Source organism: Solanum tuberosum, unplaced genomic scaffold (genome assembly GCF_000226075.1).
Source record: "Solanum tuberosum cultivar DM 1-3 516 R44 unplaced genomic scaffold, SolTub_3.0 scf00009, whole genome shotgun sequence".
Classification (NCBI taxonomy): domain Eukaryota; kingdom Viridiplantae; phylum Streptophyta; class Magnoliopsida; order Solanales; family Solanaceae; genus Solanum; species Solanum tuberosum.
Window position 1 is genome coordinate 3,807,888 of NW_006238935.1, and position 17,021 is coordinate 3,824,908.

The window sequence follows — 17,021 nt, forward strand, 5'->3', positions numbered from 1 at the left end:
CTAGACATTAGAGAAGCCTCTATTGCTCGTACCCGGTCCTAATTGATGTAGTAAGCAAACATGAGGTTTCCCCACGAGTTTCTGATCAAACCACCTCCACCAGAACTGCCTTGAATGCAACTACCATCACTGTTGATTTTTACAGACATAGGTTTTATCCATTGAACTATGGTAGTGGTTCTGTGGTGATGAATTTCGGCATCCAAAATGTAGTGTATATTTCTCCAAAACTCTACAATGTTAGCTTTTCCAAATTTCTTCTTAGTAATTTGCACAATGGTAAAAAGAATGTTAGCTTTAGATCTGTATACAGAAGGCTTAATAGCATCAAATTCATTAGAGCATATTGCTTTCCATATCTCCCAACAAATTATTGGGGGGAGAGCATGAATAACAAAATTAGCAATGGGGTTCTTTGTAACAGTATTCCACCAATTGAGGATGCGAATTTTTAGAGACCTATGGGTGAGTTTCACTCCCAGTGGGCCTATGATCTCACACCACACTTTTCTAGCATGTTCACCCTAACAAAATAGGTGATTCACTGTTTCCAAGTTGTTGTTCTCATTTGTTGCAGCACAACAATGACATCCCGAGATAATATTGATGCCCTACTTAGCCATTTTCTCATCAATAGGAAGCCTGCTATAAATAGCTCTCCGTGTAAGGAATGCCATTTTAAATGTAATGTTATTATTCCCGATCTTGTTGGTGGAATTGTTGTGGTGTCTTTTCTTTCTAATAATATCCCAACTAGAGTAGAGAGCGAAGTGGCCAGAATTGGTGTTTTCCCAGATAGCTTTTGTCATTTGTGAGGTCGTTGAGAATAATCCTCAAGTCGATGATATTGTTCTTTAGATCATTCGGGAGCTCTACTTGGAACAAATTCCAGCTCCATTCACCATTACTAGTAAGAACAATGTTTAGCTTGATAGAGATATGCCCTTAATTATTGGGGTAGATCAAGTGCAAGGGTCCTAGAGCTGACCATTTATCAAACCAAAAATCAACATCTCCTCTTCCAACCTTCCAGTAAATATATTGCTCCGCCAATGACTTAACTTCACAGATGACTTTCCAATTTTGAGAGTTGCTAGAGGACCATTGAGTCTTTATAGGGTGTTGATTCTCGAGGTACTTAGCCTTCATGTAATCTCCCCAAAGAGAAGAAGAGGTTCTTAGGTTCCACCATAGCTTAGCCTTGAAGTCCATACAAACATCTGCAATTTTCCTAAAATTAGCACCACCTTCTTCAAAGGGGTAAGTCAAATTATCCCATGCAATCCAGTGATGCTTTCCTCCAGAATCAAATGCAGACCAACAGAACTTTGCAATGATTTTTTCAATTAGCTCAAGGGTACCTTTAGTAGGGTTGATAGCACTCAGAAGATGAGTAGGGAGAGCTAGTATAATATGTCTTATTAAGATAGCAATTTGGTGTGCCAACCTCTAATTCTATTAGTAACCTTATTGACAATGTCTCAGTAAGCCAATTTCTTCTTTCCAATGATAAGGGGACACCCAAGTTACTTTATGGGAATTATTGATATCTCATGCTAGTGTATATTTTTAGTTTATTGATGATGATAAGACTAGATTTGGATTTCACGGAGAAGATATTGTTGTTCTTGTTGATCTGTTGACCTGATATTTGTTCATACTTGTCCACAATGTCAGTGATTAGTTTGATAGATCTCTTGCTACCATCGCAAAAATTAATGGTTTTATCAGCAGAAGTTAAATGATTAATTTTAGGACTATTATTGCACATATAAAAACTCTTGTAAGTAGTGTGATTATGCAGATTGTTAAGAATTTGAGACAACAATTCAACGCTCAGGATGAAAGAAAGGGGGAAAGAGCATCTCCTTGCCTCAAACCTTTAGAAGAGTTAAAGAAACCAAGACAACCTTCATTTACCACTATAGAATACCAGTTGTTGGAGATATAATTATGGATAAGGTAAACCCAATTCTCAGAGAAACCAAGATGCCTAAGAACAAGGCAGAGGTAAGTCTAGGAAACTTTGTCATTAGCTTTAGTCATATCTAGTTTCATCACTACATTGCCCTCTCTGTTAGGTTTTCCAATATCACTAATAATCTCTTGGGCAAGAAGAATGTTTCCAGTAATGGTTGTGCCTTTGACAAAGCTACTTTCCCCCAAGGCCTACTTTGGCCATCTGATCCAGGAACACTATCGAGATCTAGAGAGAATACACAATCCTGAAGTTCTTTGAGTGTTGGAAGGGTGCAAAACATGTCATTGTCCTCTTTTGTGATGCACCAATGAAGAATATAAAGGGAGCTATAATCAGGGTTAGTATTGTCATTACTCATAAGTAAAGAGATTCTTGTAAAATCTAATAGCCCCTTCAACAATTTTGTCATTTCCTTCGAGGCAGTTGTTGTGTTCATCCATAATTTTCCTAATGTTCGACCTTTTTCTCCTGTCTTTGATGATGTTGAGAAAATATGCCGTGTTGGAATCTCCTTCAAGCCATTTGACCCTAGCTTTTGTTTGAGGATAGACTCTTGAAGCTTAAGAAATCTAGTGAATTCGGCCTTGAGCCTAGAGAGATCTCTCTTGTTATCTCCGGTATTTTTGGTTACATTATTGTCTTCAAGAGCTTGAATTTGGCTTTCAAGTCTCTTAAGTTCTTCGTAGAGGTCCCCAAAATCCTATCTAGACCAAGAACTCATAGCTTTGCAAGTCTTCTTGATTTTTTGGTGAAGGATATACAGGGGGTTCCTATTGACTTCTTCATTCCAAGAGTTTTGAACTATATCCAAGAAGTCAGAGTGATCCTCCTAAATATTCAAGAATTTGAAGTATTTGATAGTGGGAGGAGTATCATTATTCATCTTAACCAAACGTAGAGCATGGTCTGAGCACGTTCTGGATAAGTGAGTAAAATTAGTAGCATTATACATATCATACCATAAAGAGTTATAGACAAGTCTATACAATCTTCCCTAAATAGTGTTAGGGGGGTCTCTACTGTCGCACCAAGGATATTTAGAACCTGAGAAACCTGCATCTTGAAGACCACACTCATTAAGGCATTCAATGAAATGAAGAGTTTCTTCCATTCTATGAAGTCTTCCTCCAAATTTCTCATCACTGGATACCACCACGTTAAAGTCGCCTGTTGCTCCCTAAGGGTCTTGGATAATGTTTTCTACAACTCTCAATTCTGCCCATAGGTTTGTCCTCAGCTCTGTGCATTTGGCATAGATAACTGAAAGGAAAAACATTTGGCCAACATTATGAAAAACTTTGAGAAAAACATGTTGCTCCCAATCATGAATGACCTCATCATCAATGTCATTCAACCAAAGGATCCAGATTTTGTTAGAATTGTTGTTGTAGGCCTGATGAAAACCAAGCTTTCTTCTAAATTTATCCATTTTTTCACAAGCAACCATAGGTTCTTGTAGGCAGAGGACAGGAAAATGAAATTGTTGTTTAAAGAGGAGTAATCTTTCCAAGGAACCATTGGATCCTATTCCCCTAATATTCCATGATACGAAGCTAAACATTGGAAACATTAGTTGTAGGGTTTATTTGATTTTGAATATTGGTTGTGGCAACTTTGATTGTAATGTTAGAGCTTCTTCCCGGATTGGAGGGGTTCCTTGGAGGTAGGTTGTGCTTGGTTGTTGTGTCCAGATAATCCATAAGGGGTATTCAATCGATGGATATATCTTTTCATGATCCTTGGTAGCCTCACTGTCCGATTTAGAGGAGGTGAGATCCTCTTAAAAACATTCCATGAACATATCACAGTCTCCACCTCTAAAGGTGAGGTACTTGGTGAAGAAATTTAAAAGTTGATTACTTGACTTCACAAATTTTGTAACAATATCTCTTGAGATTATCTTTCTTTGACAAAGTGACAATCAATCTCAATGTGCTTAGTCCTCTCATGAAATATTGGATTTGATGCGAGATGAAGGTGCGCTAGATTATCACACACAAGTTCCATCTGATCGGTTTCTTCAACTTTTAGTTCCCTCAGCAATTGTTTAATCCAAACTAGCTCATGGATTGCTACAACTATTGCTTGATATTCTGCTTCTGCACTAGAATGAGCAATCACACTCTGTTTTTTACTCTACCACGATACCAAATTACCTTGCACTAAAACATAATATTCAGATGTAATACGTCTATCTGATGGTGATCTTGCCCAATTAACATATGTATATCCAATGATATGCTTGTAACCTTGATCCTTATAGAGTACGCCTTTACTCGAAGCTGACTTTATATATCGCAGAATACAGACAACTGCATCCCAATGACTTAAGGGGGAAGTCATAAACTGACTTACAACACTTACAGAAAAGAGATGTTAGCTCTAGTCATATAAGCTTTACCCCTACAAGGTAGAAAGATTGTTTCTGATAGACCCTCTGCTCAAGTAAAATATTACAAAGCAGTTTGAATAAAAAAATGAGACTTAAATGGTGTGCTAATATGTCATACAACAACTGCTTGGAACAACGAGTTCAATCAAACAGAGATTCCAATTCCTCAGCATATATGATAGATAAACCACTAATTCTAAAGCCGTATTTAATCACACCCCAATGAAATAGGAAGCCTTCTGTAAAAATATAGAGATCATAGTTGCATTTTCTCACAAAATATCAATCAAACCCAACTTCCAATTAGTTTGTTACAATGGCAAGAACAAAGTAGAGTAATCTAGACATGTGTTGACTCAATATCACCTATAAAAAATGATGAACCCACTTTCCAAGATGCATATATTTTGTCCATAAATACAAACTCAACATAAGTACTCAACAGAAGACCATAATATCCTCAAGAATTGTTTCTAAATTTCATAAAGTTATGTCTTAAAATTTTCTTAGTCAAGTCAATGCCTCAAATAATTGGTAAGGGCAGGTTTATATCTAAACTCTTCAAACTTTTTCCGTTTTACCCTAGGGAAATGTCACCGAGACTTCCAAGACTAGAATAGAAAAATAATCTCTAAACTAAGAAAAATGTTAAATAAAGAAAACAAGATAAGTTCATAGATCTAACTCTTCAATATGTATCTAGATATATCAAATGCAAAAATGAGTGTATTTTCAAAATCCAAAATCATAGGTAAAATCGTACCAAAATTGATTTTGATTTTGCTTTTGCTTTCTCGAGCTTTTCTTCTTGATCTTCGCTTTTTAGTTATTCATTGTTATTCTTTTTTACCGTATGCTTAAAAGGCTAGAAGGCGCACTGGATTTTGGCTAGGAATAAATTTTTTCGAGAGGTGAACTTTGAAAATCAAGTCGAACTAGAAATGTGAATATGCAAAAACTAAGTTGTTCAGGTTGGGGTCTTTTAGCTGATGAGAATATAAAGGTAATTCTGCTGAAGCAACCCCTATTTAAATTCTTTTTGACCATTAGTTTCTATAACATAGTTTCGGCATATATAAAAAGATTTTCTTTTTTTGATCATCACGTGAAGAAAAAATTCCAGAACTGAGCCTATCAAATTCGAGCTTTCTGTGGAATATCTTAGAGGCCTTTGTGCAGTAACTGTATTTATGGCCTATTCTTAATTGCTGCTCTCTCTTCACATTATAGGCTGGGCAGTTCATTATTGAATGCTGTGGAGAAGTGATATCATTTGACGAAGTAAAGAAAGGATCTCAGGCTTATGAATCTCATGGTAAGTTATCAACATTAGAGATGGTTGGTAATACATAAACAAATCACTACTATAATTTCATATGATTTGTGCAGACCTCAAGGACGTGTACATAATTTCTATGGATGGTAATGATTTCATTGACTCCACCTGGAAGGGAAGTTTTGCAAGATTCATAAATCATTCATGGTAAGTGCTGGAACTTCGGTTGCCAAATTGATGAAAAGCCAAATAAGATAATTATCTTGGTCAGGTAGTGACATATTGTTATGGTTAATTGATGTTTATTGATAGCACTGATACTGTGTCTTCCTGAATTTCACAGCAATCCAAATTGTGAAATAAGTAAATGGATAGTGTCGGGGGAAACAAGGGTAGGTATATTTGTGAAGCAAGATATATCTGTTGGAATGGAGTTGACATACGAATATAATTTTGAGTGGTACGGGGGTGCAAATGTTCATTGTTTGTGTGGAGTTGCAAACTGTTCCTTAATCTTGGGTGCCAAGTCTCGACGATTCCGGGTAACTTAAGTTTCTTATGAATTGTTATATCTGGAATACCCTTTGTAGCATCATATCACATGTTCCTTCTTCCCAGATTTTAGACAACAAACAGACTAATGATTTATGCATATAGATTGAATTTTCTAATCACATACTACAATCCGCAAGTCAAATGTTGTAGTATGGTGTATCCTTGTCAAACTCAGTGTGTTGCATTTGAAGCTGACAAGGAAAGTCGTTCAGGATAAATCTTATTTCTCTGATAAAAAGATAAATGCTTATTTCTTATTATGTTTGAATTTATAGCACAACAATTGATGTCTTTGTAGTAGATGTCTTCTTCTCTTTTTTCATTTAAAACATTGTTGATCAACGGGACAATAGATTTTGTTTCCTGTTGATATTGATAAGCCTCACTGTTGAAGTGTTTTTAATTAGCATGTAAACCGATTGTCACTGTCTTTCAGGATGAGAGCACTGTGTTCTAATCCTGAGACATTGATACACAATCTTAAGAAGTTTTGAATTATAACACTGGACATAGATTTCACAGTTCATTTGAGATTGTCTGAAGAGGAACGATAATCCCAGCTAACGTAAATAGTAGAACTTAGTAATTCAAATGAAATTTATTCGAAAGAGTGTGGTAGATGTGCTCATATTGGTAAACATAACAAAGAAAGGGGAGGAAAGAGCTACCTGTTGGTATATGCTTCTAAATTCGATATGAATCTGTCAGTCTAATATCTTATTCTTTTGTTCCATTTTTTATCTTTGGTTAGGAGTACAGCCATGTCTGGGAAGATGGGGATGATAGGTAATGCTTAACTTTGTTTTTTGTAGTTTGTACAATCTTAAGACTCATATCCTTCAAATTCTTAGATATTTATTTCAATCGGGCTTTCTTACTGCAGATATATCGTGGATGATCTTCCAGTTTATGACTCAACAGATGATGAATCTACCCCAGTGATCTCTGGAACTAGTGGAGGAAATGAGCACACAAAGATATTGAATGACGGTGAGGGGTCTACGTTCAAGTTGGAACCAACTAATAGCGCAACCAAGAAGAAGTCTCAGCGCAACCAAGAAGAAGTCTCAGCGCAACCCCAAGTTGAAGGTCAAATATCTCATTCTTACTTTTATTCCTTGTATTCTCATGTCACGATCCAATTTAGGACCACAATCGGAGCTTAGGAGCTAGTGTTCAAATCAATGCTTATTGATAATTAATAGAAAATCGGACAGATTTCCTCCACTTTAGCGCTATCCAAAAATTTCCCCTATCTCAGAATCAACAATAGAACCAATCAATATCAACCAAACAAGTAATATATTCATCAGTAGCCATTCGCAACACAATAATACTAAGTCCATCTCCTAATGTAAAAGTGAAGTCTAAGACTAGTCACAAGTCTAAAAATGGATACGGAGGGAGTATTACCTTGAGTATTTAGAGTAGCGGTTCAAGTCCAAATATATGCCAAAGTTTCTTAACAGATACTTCGAAGGAGTTTAAATTGATCGGTGATCTTTCTTTGCAAATATTTGGTTGATGTGTGTAAGGATAGTAGGTAGTAGTGTGTTATTCTCCCCTTCTCATCTTCTATTCATTTAGTACTTTCATAGTATCTTATTATTCATTTTTACTAATCCTTGTTACTTCAATTACTTTTTTTATCTTGTTGATTATGTTTCTTTGATCTTAACAGCGATTAAAAACTGCTGACCTAGGTTGAAAATATGGGAAGAGAACAAGTGAGACCAATAAGGCCGCAATTCAGTGTAACTTTTGTTAAAAAGTTACTAATGGCGGAATCTTTCGTCACAAACAACACCTCATTTGTACTTGCAGGGAGGTCTCATGGTGTGAACAACGACGGATGCTGTAATGGAAGAAATGAAGAAATATGTTGATGTAAAGAAGGAACAAAAACGTCAGGATTTACTTCAATCGGATGTGACTAATATTGGTGATGATAAAGATGAAGATATGGAAGAAGGTGAAGCTATTGAATAGTCACTTCCTTCAACAATCATAGAATGCAACAATCATAGCTAGTTGATGAAGCGGAGGAAGATGATAATGAACAATATAATGATAACGGTGGAATACAAGATTCTGACGATCTTATAGAAGTAAAGCTTTAGAACAATGAGAAATAGATGTTGTACCATTATAAATTGATTTTGTTTGTCCTATGGTCTGTGGAGGATTTTGTGATAACTACCTTTTAGCTTTTAATGTGAACTTTTGCTTATATTTATTATTTCCATTTATTTTGTAGTTTTTTGTTGCTTCTGAATTATCAATAGAGCTAATATACCCTTTACTTGGTGGTATTCTCATTTACACAAATTTATTTCCTTGTATTGTCATGTCACGACCCAATTTAGGATCATGACCAACACTTAGGAGCTAGTGTTCCAAGCAATTCTTATTGGTATTTTAGAGAAAAAGAATGCTACTCATGACATTATTAAAAATGATTGACGTTGCTACTCTAGGAGTTTTAAAATAAAAAGATGTTAGCAAAGACCTAAACTTAAGGATGGTCACAGTTCAAATTAAAGATAAAAGAAACTTTTTTGTAGAGTTTTAATCCAAACACAAGATTAGGTAGGAAACAATTAACCAAATACTTGATATAAAATAAACCCTCTATTGCTAATCCCTGCATTACTAATCCATGCATTACTTGCATTACTAACCCCTGCGTTATTAATCTTTGTACCAAACGACCCCTAAGTCTTTTCTTCACCTATCCGCATAAGACTTTTATCTTATTTGAACTGTGAGCATCCTCTGTCTGATTTGCTAGACCTTGTCCAGAGCTTTCTATACCAAGTCTAGTCCCAATACATTAACATCACCAATTTCAAACTATCTGATGAAAGAATGACATTGCCTATCATACAAGGCTTCATACTGAGCCATCTGAATGCTTGACTAAAAGTCATAATCGTAGGAAAATTTTGCTAATGGTACATAAACATTTGAATTCAAGAATTCAAACTCTTAACATGTCATCTAATAGTATTCTCAAATTTTCCGTCTGTCTACGGATAAAATATGGAACTAAGATCTACTCATGTATTGAAAATATTTCCAAAAGCATGAAGTAAACAGTCATTCGCTGTCACATATGATGGACACTGGAACCTCATGGAGTCGGAAAATTTAATTCATGTATAGGTGGCCTTGATGTGTTCTACCATTACAAACTTGGCTTGAACATAAGCCAACAATGTCTTTGAGTTTCTCACACTAAACTTGATACTTATATCCTCAAGTTTATGCATATCTTAGGCCAAAAGTCTCTTTGCAGGAGCTATATGAGCCAAATATCCCATGGATTTCCTTCTTAATGAATCTGACGCATCATTTTCTTACCTGAATGACACCGAATGGTAAAATTCTACGTAGTCATTGAGTAATTTTATTCATCATTGTAAATTGAAGAATCAAATCTTTCAGCTGGATAACAAATTCAGCCTCTTGTGGTCTGTATAAATCTTGTTGGTTTCATTGTATAAATCTCGTAGGTCTTGGCCATTTTTGAACTGCTACTGTCTTTTTATTATCCACGATAATCCCATCCTTAGATACAACATCCTCGAAAAGTGTCATCAAATCTAGTAAAAAATTCACACCTAACGAACTTGGCCTAAGGCTACTGTTATTGCAGTGTTTGAAACACAATTTTGAGGTGATCCTTGAGTTCTTACTGCGTACACAAATATACCGGTATTTACATTGATCCCCTTGTACAAAAATCAAGGGTGATATTCAAAACTGCAACAACTATAGGGGTATGAAGTTACTAAGCCACACTATGAAAGTGTGGGAGATGGTGGTCGAGGTAAAGATGAGGAGGGGTGTGCCTATCTCCGAGAACCAATTTGGGTTCAGGTCAGGGGGGAAAACTACAAAAGTTATCCATCTTATAAGGAGAATGTTGGAGTTGTATAGGGATAGGAAGAGGGACCTAAACGCTGTGTTTATTGACCTAGAAAAGACACGCGATAAAGATCCTAAGGAGGTTCTATGAAGGTGTTTGGAGTCTAGAGGTGTATGTGTGGCTTACATTAGAGTATTTAAGGACATGCACGATGGAGAAAAGAGCTAGGTAAGAATGGTTGAAGGTGACTCAAAACACTTCTCGGTCATGATAGGGTTTGCACTAGAGATCAACCCTTAGCCCATTTTTATTTGCCTTAGTGATGGACGAATTGACGCAACATATTCATGTGGATGTGTCTAGTGTGTATTATTCGCAGATGACATAGTATTGATTGAGAGACCCATGGTGGATTTAATGATAGGTTAGAAGTTTGGAGACACACCCTAGTATCCAAAAGTTTCAGGTTAAGCGCTAAAATTGAGTACTTGGAGTCGAAGTTCAAATGAAGTATCACATGAAGTGGAGGTGGAATTGAAGTTCAATTAACAAGTCATACTCAAGGGAAGAAGTTTCAAGTACCTTGGGTCACCTCCACCTCTGCTTCATGTGATAGAGTGGTGGTTAGACCTACACAGTTGTATGGGGCAGAGTGCTTGCCTGTCAAGAACGCACACGCTCAGATGGATGTGTAGTCATACTAGGAGTGACATGATTTGGAACGAAGCTATACAAGACAATGTAGGAGTGACCTCCATGATGGACAAGATGAGTGAAGAAATGTTGAGATGGTTCGAGCATGTGAAGAAGAGGTGCGGGGAAGCTCCAGGTAAGTAGGTCTGCGAGTTTGGCTATAAAAGATTTTTATGAGTGGTATAGGTAGGTCGAAGAATATATGGGGAAGGTGATTAGATGTGACATGGCACATCTTCAACTTACTGAGGACATGACTCTAGATAAAAAGGTTTGGCGGTCGAGGATTATAATATAAGGACACTAGGTAGCCGTGTGTTGTAGTACTTTTACAAGGAATAAGCAGGGAGTTATCCTTCTCATCTTCTCTTAAAAGTGAATAAAATACTTTTTGTTTTTAACCTTTTGAAAGTACATTTTTGAATGAAAAAACAAGTCGCAATATGTTTAACCTCAGTCCTCGACAGTTCAGTCACGGTTTTCATGTCTGTTGCTTCTTGACTTCAGGTAAGTGTTCTTTCTTTCCTCCTCTTTTGTTCTGTTCTGTTCTATTTTACTGTACCAACATTGTTGTTTCTCTGCTCTGTTTTGCTGATTATTTTTTTGAATAATGATTATATATTGTTACAGTGATTACAATATAGTGTTGATTATCTTTATTTGATCTTAACAGTAATTAAAAATGGCTGACCCCGATTGGAACTATGGGAAAAGAACAAGTGAGACAATAGGAACGCAATTAAAACTGTAAATTTTGTAAGAAAGTTACTAATGGAGGAATCTTTCATCGCAAACAACATCTAGTTGGTACTTACAAGGATGTTTCACGGTGTGAGATATGCCCGGATGGTGTAAGGGAAGAAATGAAAAAATATGTTGATGAAAAATGGGAGCAAAAACATCGGGCTTTATTTCAATGGAATGTGACTAATATTGATGATTAGTACTATCTGTGATCAGCTAGCAACAGTGTTTGGTGAGTCCTCATCTTTTCGAGGAAACCCCTATGTTTCTTTCAGTTATTTACTTTCAATTTTCAGACATTAGAGTTAGCTAGGGACTGGTATTAGCAACTCATATTAGTAGAGACTTTTCAGACAGTCAGTTTAGATTCAACTATGTGAACTCAGATATTCATCTATTGATAGTTTTAGACTATTTCAGTTCAATTCCGCATCCAGTTATCTTCTGTTGCTATTACATGTTGATTCTTAGTGTCATGCCTGATCATGAGGTTATCTTGGGGTCACTTGTGGCTCTAAGCACCATGAAATGATTAGGGGGTAGTCTTGGATCGTGACAGTTTGATTCTTGTGTGAAGCACCTAAATGTACTCCAAGATAGGTAGTCGGAAGGGCTCTAACCCTACAATTCAAAAATTTTGAGTGAGTGATCTATTGTTGTTCACCTTCTCGAAAAGAACAATCTCAAACTTCCTCAAATTGATTTTGAGTTCTGATACCGGCTGAAACCAAGTAAAGACTTGGCTTAATAATCAGTGTTATCAAAGGCGAAAAGCGCCAAAAAGCTCTAAGGTTCGTAGGGCTTTAAGCGCAAATAAAGTGTGGACTTTAGTAAAAAAAGGCGCAAAGGGAGAAAAGAAAATAAATATATTTGTTTAGTCCAAGACTAATAATTATAAACATGAATAACAAATATATGACCAAAGAAATTGAAAAAAAATTATGATGAAATAAAATATCAATTATTTAGTCACTTCTTCATAAGAGGCTCATTGGCAAGGAAATGTTTGCCTTAGAACCTTGATGATGACACTGAAGCGCACATAAAGCGAGGCGAAGCGCTCAACAGGTTTTGAGCCTCGCTTCAGGGCTTAAGCACACCTTTGATAACACTGTTAATAATCCAACTAGGCCTCAGTTGCATCATAAAAATCAAGGTATCATCCGTAAATAACGAATGAGACACTAAGAACCGCAACACTAAGACCCTTTAAGTAACCTCATAAAATAGCTCTATCATCATCCTACTTAATGCTCACATAAATAAGATAAACAACATTGATGATAAGTGATCCCCTTGTCTTAAACCCCTCGGACTCCCAAAAATCCCGCATGGGTCACTATTCACCAACATAGAAAATCTCACTGAAGAGATGCAAAAATTAATCCATTTCCTCCTCTTTTCCCCAAATCCCATTTGAAACATAATAGAATCTAGGAATTTCCAGTTCACATGATCAAAACCTTTTCCAAATTTGAATTTTGGGTTATCCAAATTTGAATTCTATATCCACAGTTGACGCAACTCCACACCAACGCCTCACTACTACTTTCATTTTTCAATTAATTAACGTCTAAGTGATTTCATAACCTGAGCTTTCCTTAACCAGCTGACCTTACTTCGTAACCTTAGCCTCTCTATCTTTATAGTTTTCTAGTTCAACTAAGTGACTTAATTTCCCAAATTTTTAGGGCAAAACTGATTTTTGAAGTTCACCTCTCGAAAAAAGTTATTCCTGGACAAACTCCACTGCGCCTAGAAGCCTTTTAAGCATACGGTAAAAAAGAATAACAATGAATAACGGAAAATCAAAGATCAAGAAGAAAAGTTTGAGAAAGCAAAAGAAAAATCAAAATCAGATGCGCTGCACGAGGGCGTTTCGGAAGCCAATTTTGGTACAATTTTACTTTTTTTTTATTTTTGATTTTGAAAATACACTTGTTTTTGCATTTGATATATCTAGATACATATTGAAGAGTTAGATTTATGAACTTATCTGGTTTTCTTTATTTAACATTTTTTCTAAGTTATTTCTCTAGGATGAAATAGAAAGATTGGTATACTCAAACTTACTCAAGGCCTCCGAGATTAATAGATCAATAACTTAGGAACCATTTCATTTTTTTAAGAACATACACTCTCCCATTCAGAATACTTTGAGTTCTCAAAATAACAATCCTTTCCTTTTTGAATATCATCTTTTCCACCTTCTTATTTTTGCTTGTTGTACCTGGTTCCTCTTCACACTCAAAAATTTCTTCATCAGAAAATTCTCCAATAGGAACAAAGGGTTTAAATATTTTAAGTGTTTTTTAGAGAGGAGAAAAGAGGGTTTTGAAAATTTTTGATTTTTGGAAGGGGATTTTAATTTTCTGGGGAGATGAAAAGAAATATGGAGTATAAAGAAAGTGAAATGGTGTATTATGTGAAAGAAAGTGTCATTTTTCTATTCAAATGATGGGACAACATTTTGAATGACAGACATGTGGCGATCACAACAGTTCTTATGCATAATTCAAAATGCAATTTTAAGAGTGCTAACCTTCGAGAAGGGACTGGGTCCCTCTCTCTATTGCCTAGATTTTTCCTGACCTCCCTTTTCCTTCAGCATTTTTTCCATGTGTGCATACCTACAAAAGGTATAAGACTGAATTTACTAAAACATACATAACTGAAAAACAAGGATACCTGCTCCCTTTGCATAGTCATGAGAGGGTTGATTGCTTCAGGCAGGATCCATTCAATCAGGTTTCAGCATCCCCAACTTCAATTTGATTATCTCGGCCAGGTCTTCTAAGAGCTTTAAGCTGCTATTTGATCCACAAGAGTTGAGCACATCAAGCTGCACCTGCTACTTACTCTGCCTTAGTTGTTGAATGAGCAACTGAATCTTGCCTTTTAGTTCCCCATGAATGAGAGATCATCCTAGAAATAAGTCATTCCTAAGGTACTCTTTCTATCAACTTGATACCCAGCATAATCAACATCACTATATTCCTCCAAATCAAAAAGTCTCTTGATGAACAGAATAGAACTAAGTCTCTGTCTTTTTCAAATGTCTTAGGATTCTCTTAGCAGCCTTCAAATGTGATTCCATTGGACAAGCTTGGAATCTTGCATAAATCCTAACACTTATATCATTTACATTTGGATCACATCCATCAGCATCCATCTTTGAGTTGGTCCCCATGGGAGTATCAATTGTCTTGGCATCTATAATGTGAAACTTCTTCAATTGCTTCTCTGAGCTGGAACCAGGTCCCTATCTTTGTTCAGATATCAATTGCCCTGATCACACTGTGCAATCTCCTTCCCTTTAGCTAAGTCACTATAAGTGTATACCTATTCTTGACAAACTGGTCCTTGCTTAGGATTTTGGTGAAGATGTCAGCCACTTGATCTTCCATTTTGCAAACCTTCATGATGTCATTACCCCTTTTTAACATTGTCTTGACTTCAAGTATGTTAAGCCTTTTGAGCAGCTCCTTGATGTACATTTCTTGAAAAACGAGGGTACCTTTAGAGGTTTGCTTGATCTGTAGCTCTAAGAAGAAATCTAATTCTCCCATCATGCTCACTTCGAAACTCACTACTCATGAGTGCAGCAAACTCTTCACACAACACCTCAAAGATTGCTTCAAAGATTATATCATCGATATATACTTAAATAATTACCAATTCCTTTCCTTTGTGATTTCAAAAAGAGGATTTTTGTCAATTTTACCTCTTTTGAAACCATTGTTGAAGAGGAACTTGGACAACCTGTCAGCTGGTCTGGGAACCGAGTGTCATACTTTGCTTCTTTCAAATTGAGCTTGATCAACTTCTTCATTCTCACCTTTAGAATTCACATTATAAGTTTGAACTACATCATCTTTGTTCAGCATTGTCTACTGGACCAGGTCCCTCATCAGGTTCATCATCTGCATCAGCTTCTTTGGGATTGCTGGATTCATGAAGAGGATATTCTTTAGCAAGATCACTGTTTAGACCATCTCTCTGAATCTGAAACAACTCTTCTGTCTCAGAATCTTCTTTGTTTTGCAACTTACTTCTCAATTCTTCCATACTCATCAAAAATCACATGAACATCTTTTTCAATGCACACATTTTTATATACCGGATAAGCCTTGTTGGAGGAAGAATATCCTACAAATACTCTTTCTTCATTATTGGGATCAAACTTCCCAATATCATCCTTTTGGTAACAGAACATGTAGTATTCACCACTTCACCACTTCAGCCCGAAAGTTCGTTGGAAGATTAAAATCCTGCTTATTCCGCTTGAAGGATGGTCTGATCTGTTTCTCTTTAACACAAAAATCAAAAACTTTATCATCTGCAAATTAATTTTATTTTGGGCAGACCGCAGACCAGGTGTCTTGACACAAGTTTGTGCAGTAGAGAACACATGAGCATGTCTCTTGTGTCATACATCAAAATTCTCACTTTGAGCACTAAGGTAAGTGAGACTATCACTACGAGCAGTATTCAGATTAGCAATATACATGTTCTCCATATCCTTTATCACAAATTTGTGAAACACTTAGAAGATTGTACTTCAACTCATTGTCATAGTACACATCTTCAATGGGGTGTTCCACAAACTTTCCAATCCTGCCTATGCCAAAAGAGACACCTCCACCTTGAAATGCCTTGATAGATATGAAGTTTTTAGTTTTACCAGTCATGTGCTTTAAGCCTCTACTATTCATGAGACAACACTGTCTGATGTTACTTCCTCTCACTTGCATAGCATATCACTTGTTAGCCTTGGGAACCCATTTGAGACAGAGTTCCCAGTAAAAAGATAATCGAGTGATAAGAAAATCTTTTGTCCAGTAGGGCAGACTGCTTTTCTTCAACCTAGGACCAGAAGCAAGACCATATCCCTTCTTCTATCTGTTCCTCTGTTTGGAATAGTTTGAAGAAATTCCTTCATGTTTTATCCAAATAGGACAATCTTTCTTAAGATGTCCATTTCGACCACAATGCACACATAGAAAATTATCAGCAACATAAACATTTTTTATGTGAGGATTGTATGGGGGGATATTTCTTCTCACAACCCAGCCCTCTTCTACTGTTGTTACCCTGACTGATTAAATTTGTAAGCATTTTAGAGGAAGTGGTCCATTTGAGGGATTTGTTCAGTTCCTGTTTTACACGGACCAGGTCCCTCTCCAACACAAGATTTCTTTCTAGAATTCCCTCTTCATTTCAACAGTGTGCAGCTTATTTTCAAGCTCCAGCTGCAAGCTGCTGACCTTGTTCTTTCCTTTAGAAACTGTAGTAGTCACCCTTTTTATCTTTTCCTTTAGTTCTAGATTTTCAGCTTCTAGAATAACCATTTGTTTTTCAATATCAGATATTTGGGTAACTAGAGCAATTTTTCCATCTTGAGAGGTGTCTAGGCAATTGTTCACAAGATCATTCTCAGTCGTTAGCTTAGTGATCAAATCAATTAGTACAACAACTAGCTTTCTCAATTTACTAGTGGAAAAGGTAT

The 17,021-nt window shown here is 36.3% G+C and overlaps 1 pseudogene; it reads left to right on the top strand.

Moving 5' to 3' along the window:
• Window positions 1-1,953: 1,953 nt before the first annotated feature.
• Window positions 1,954-8,193, top strand: LOC102594492 (histone-lysine N-methyltransferase ASHH1-like; annotated as a pseudogene).
• The last annotated feature ends 8,828 nt before the right edge of the window (window positions 8,194-17,021 follow it).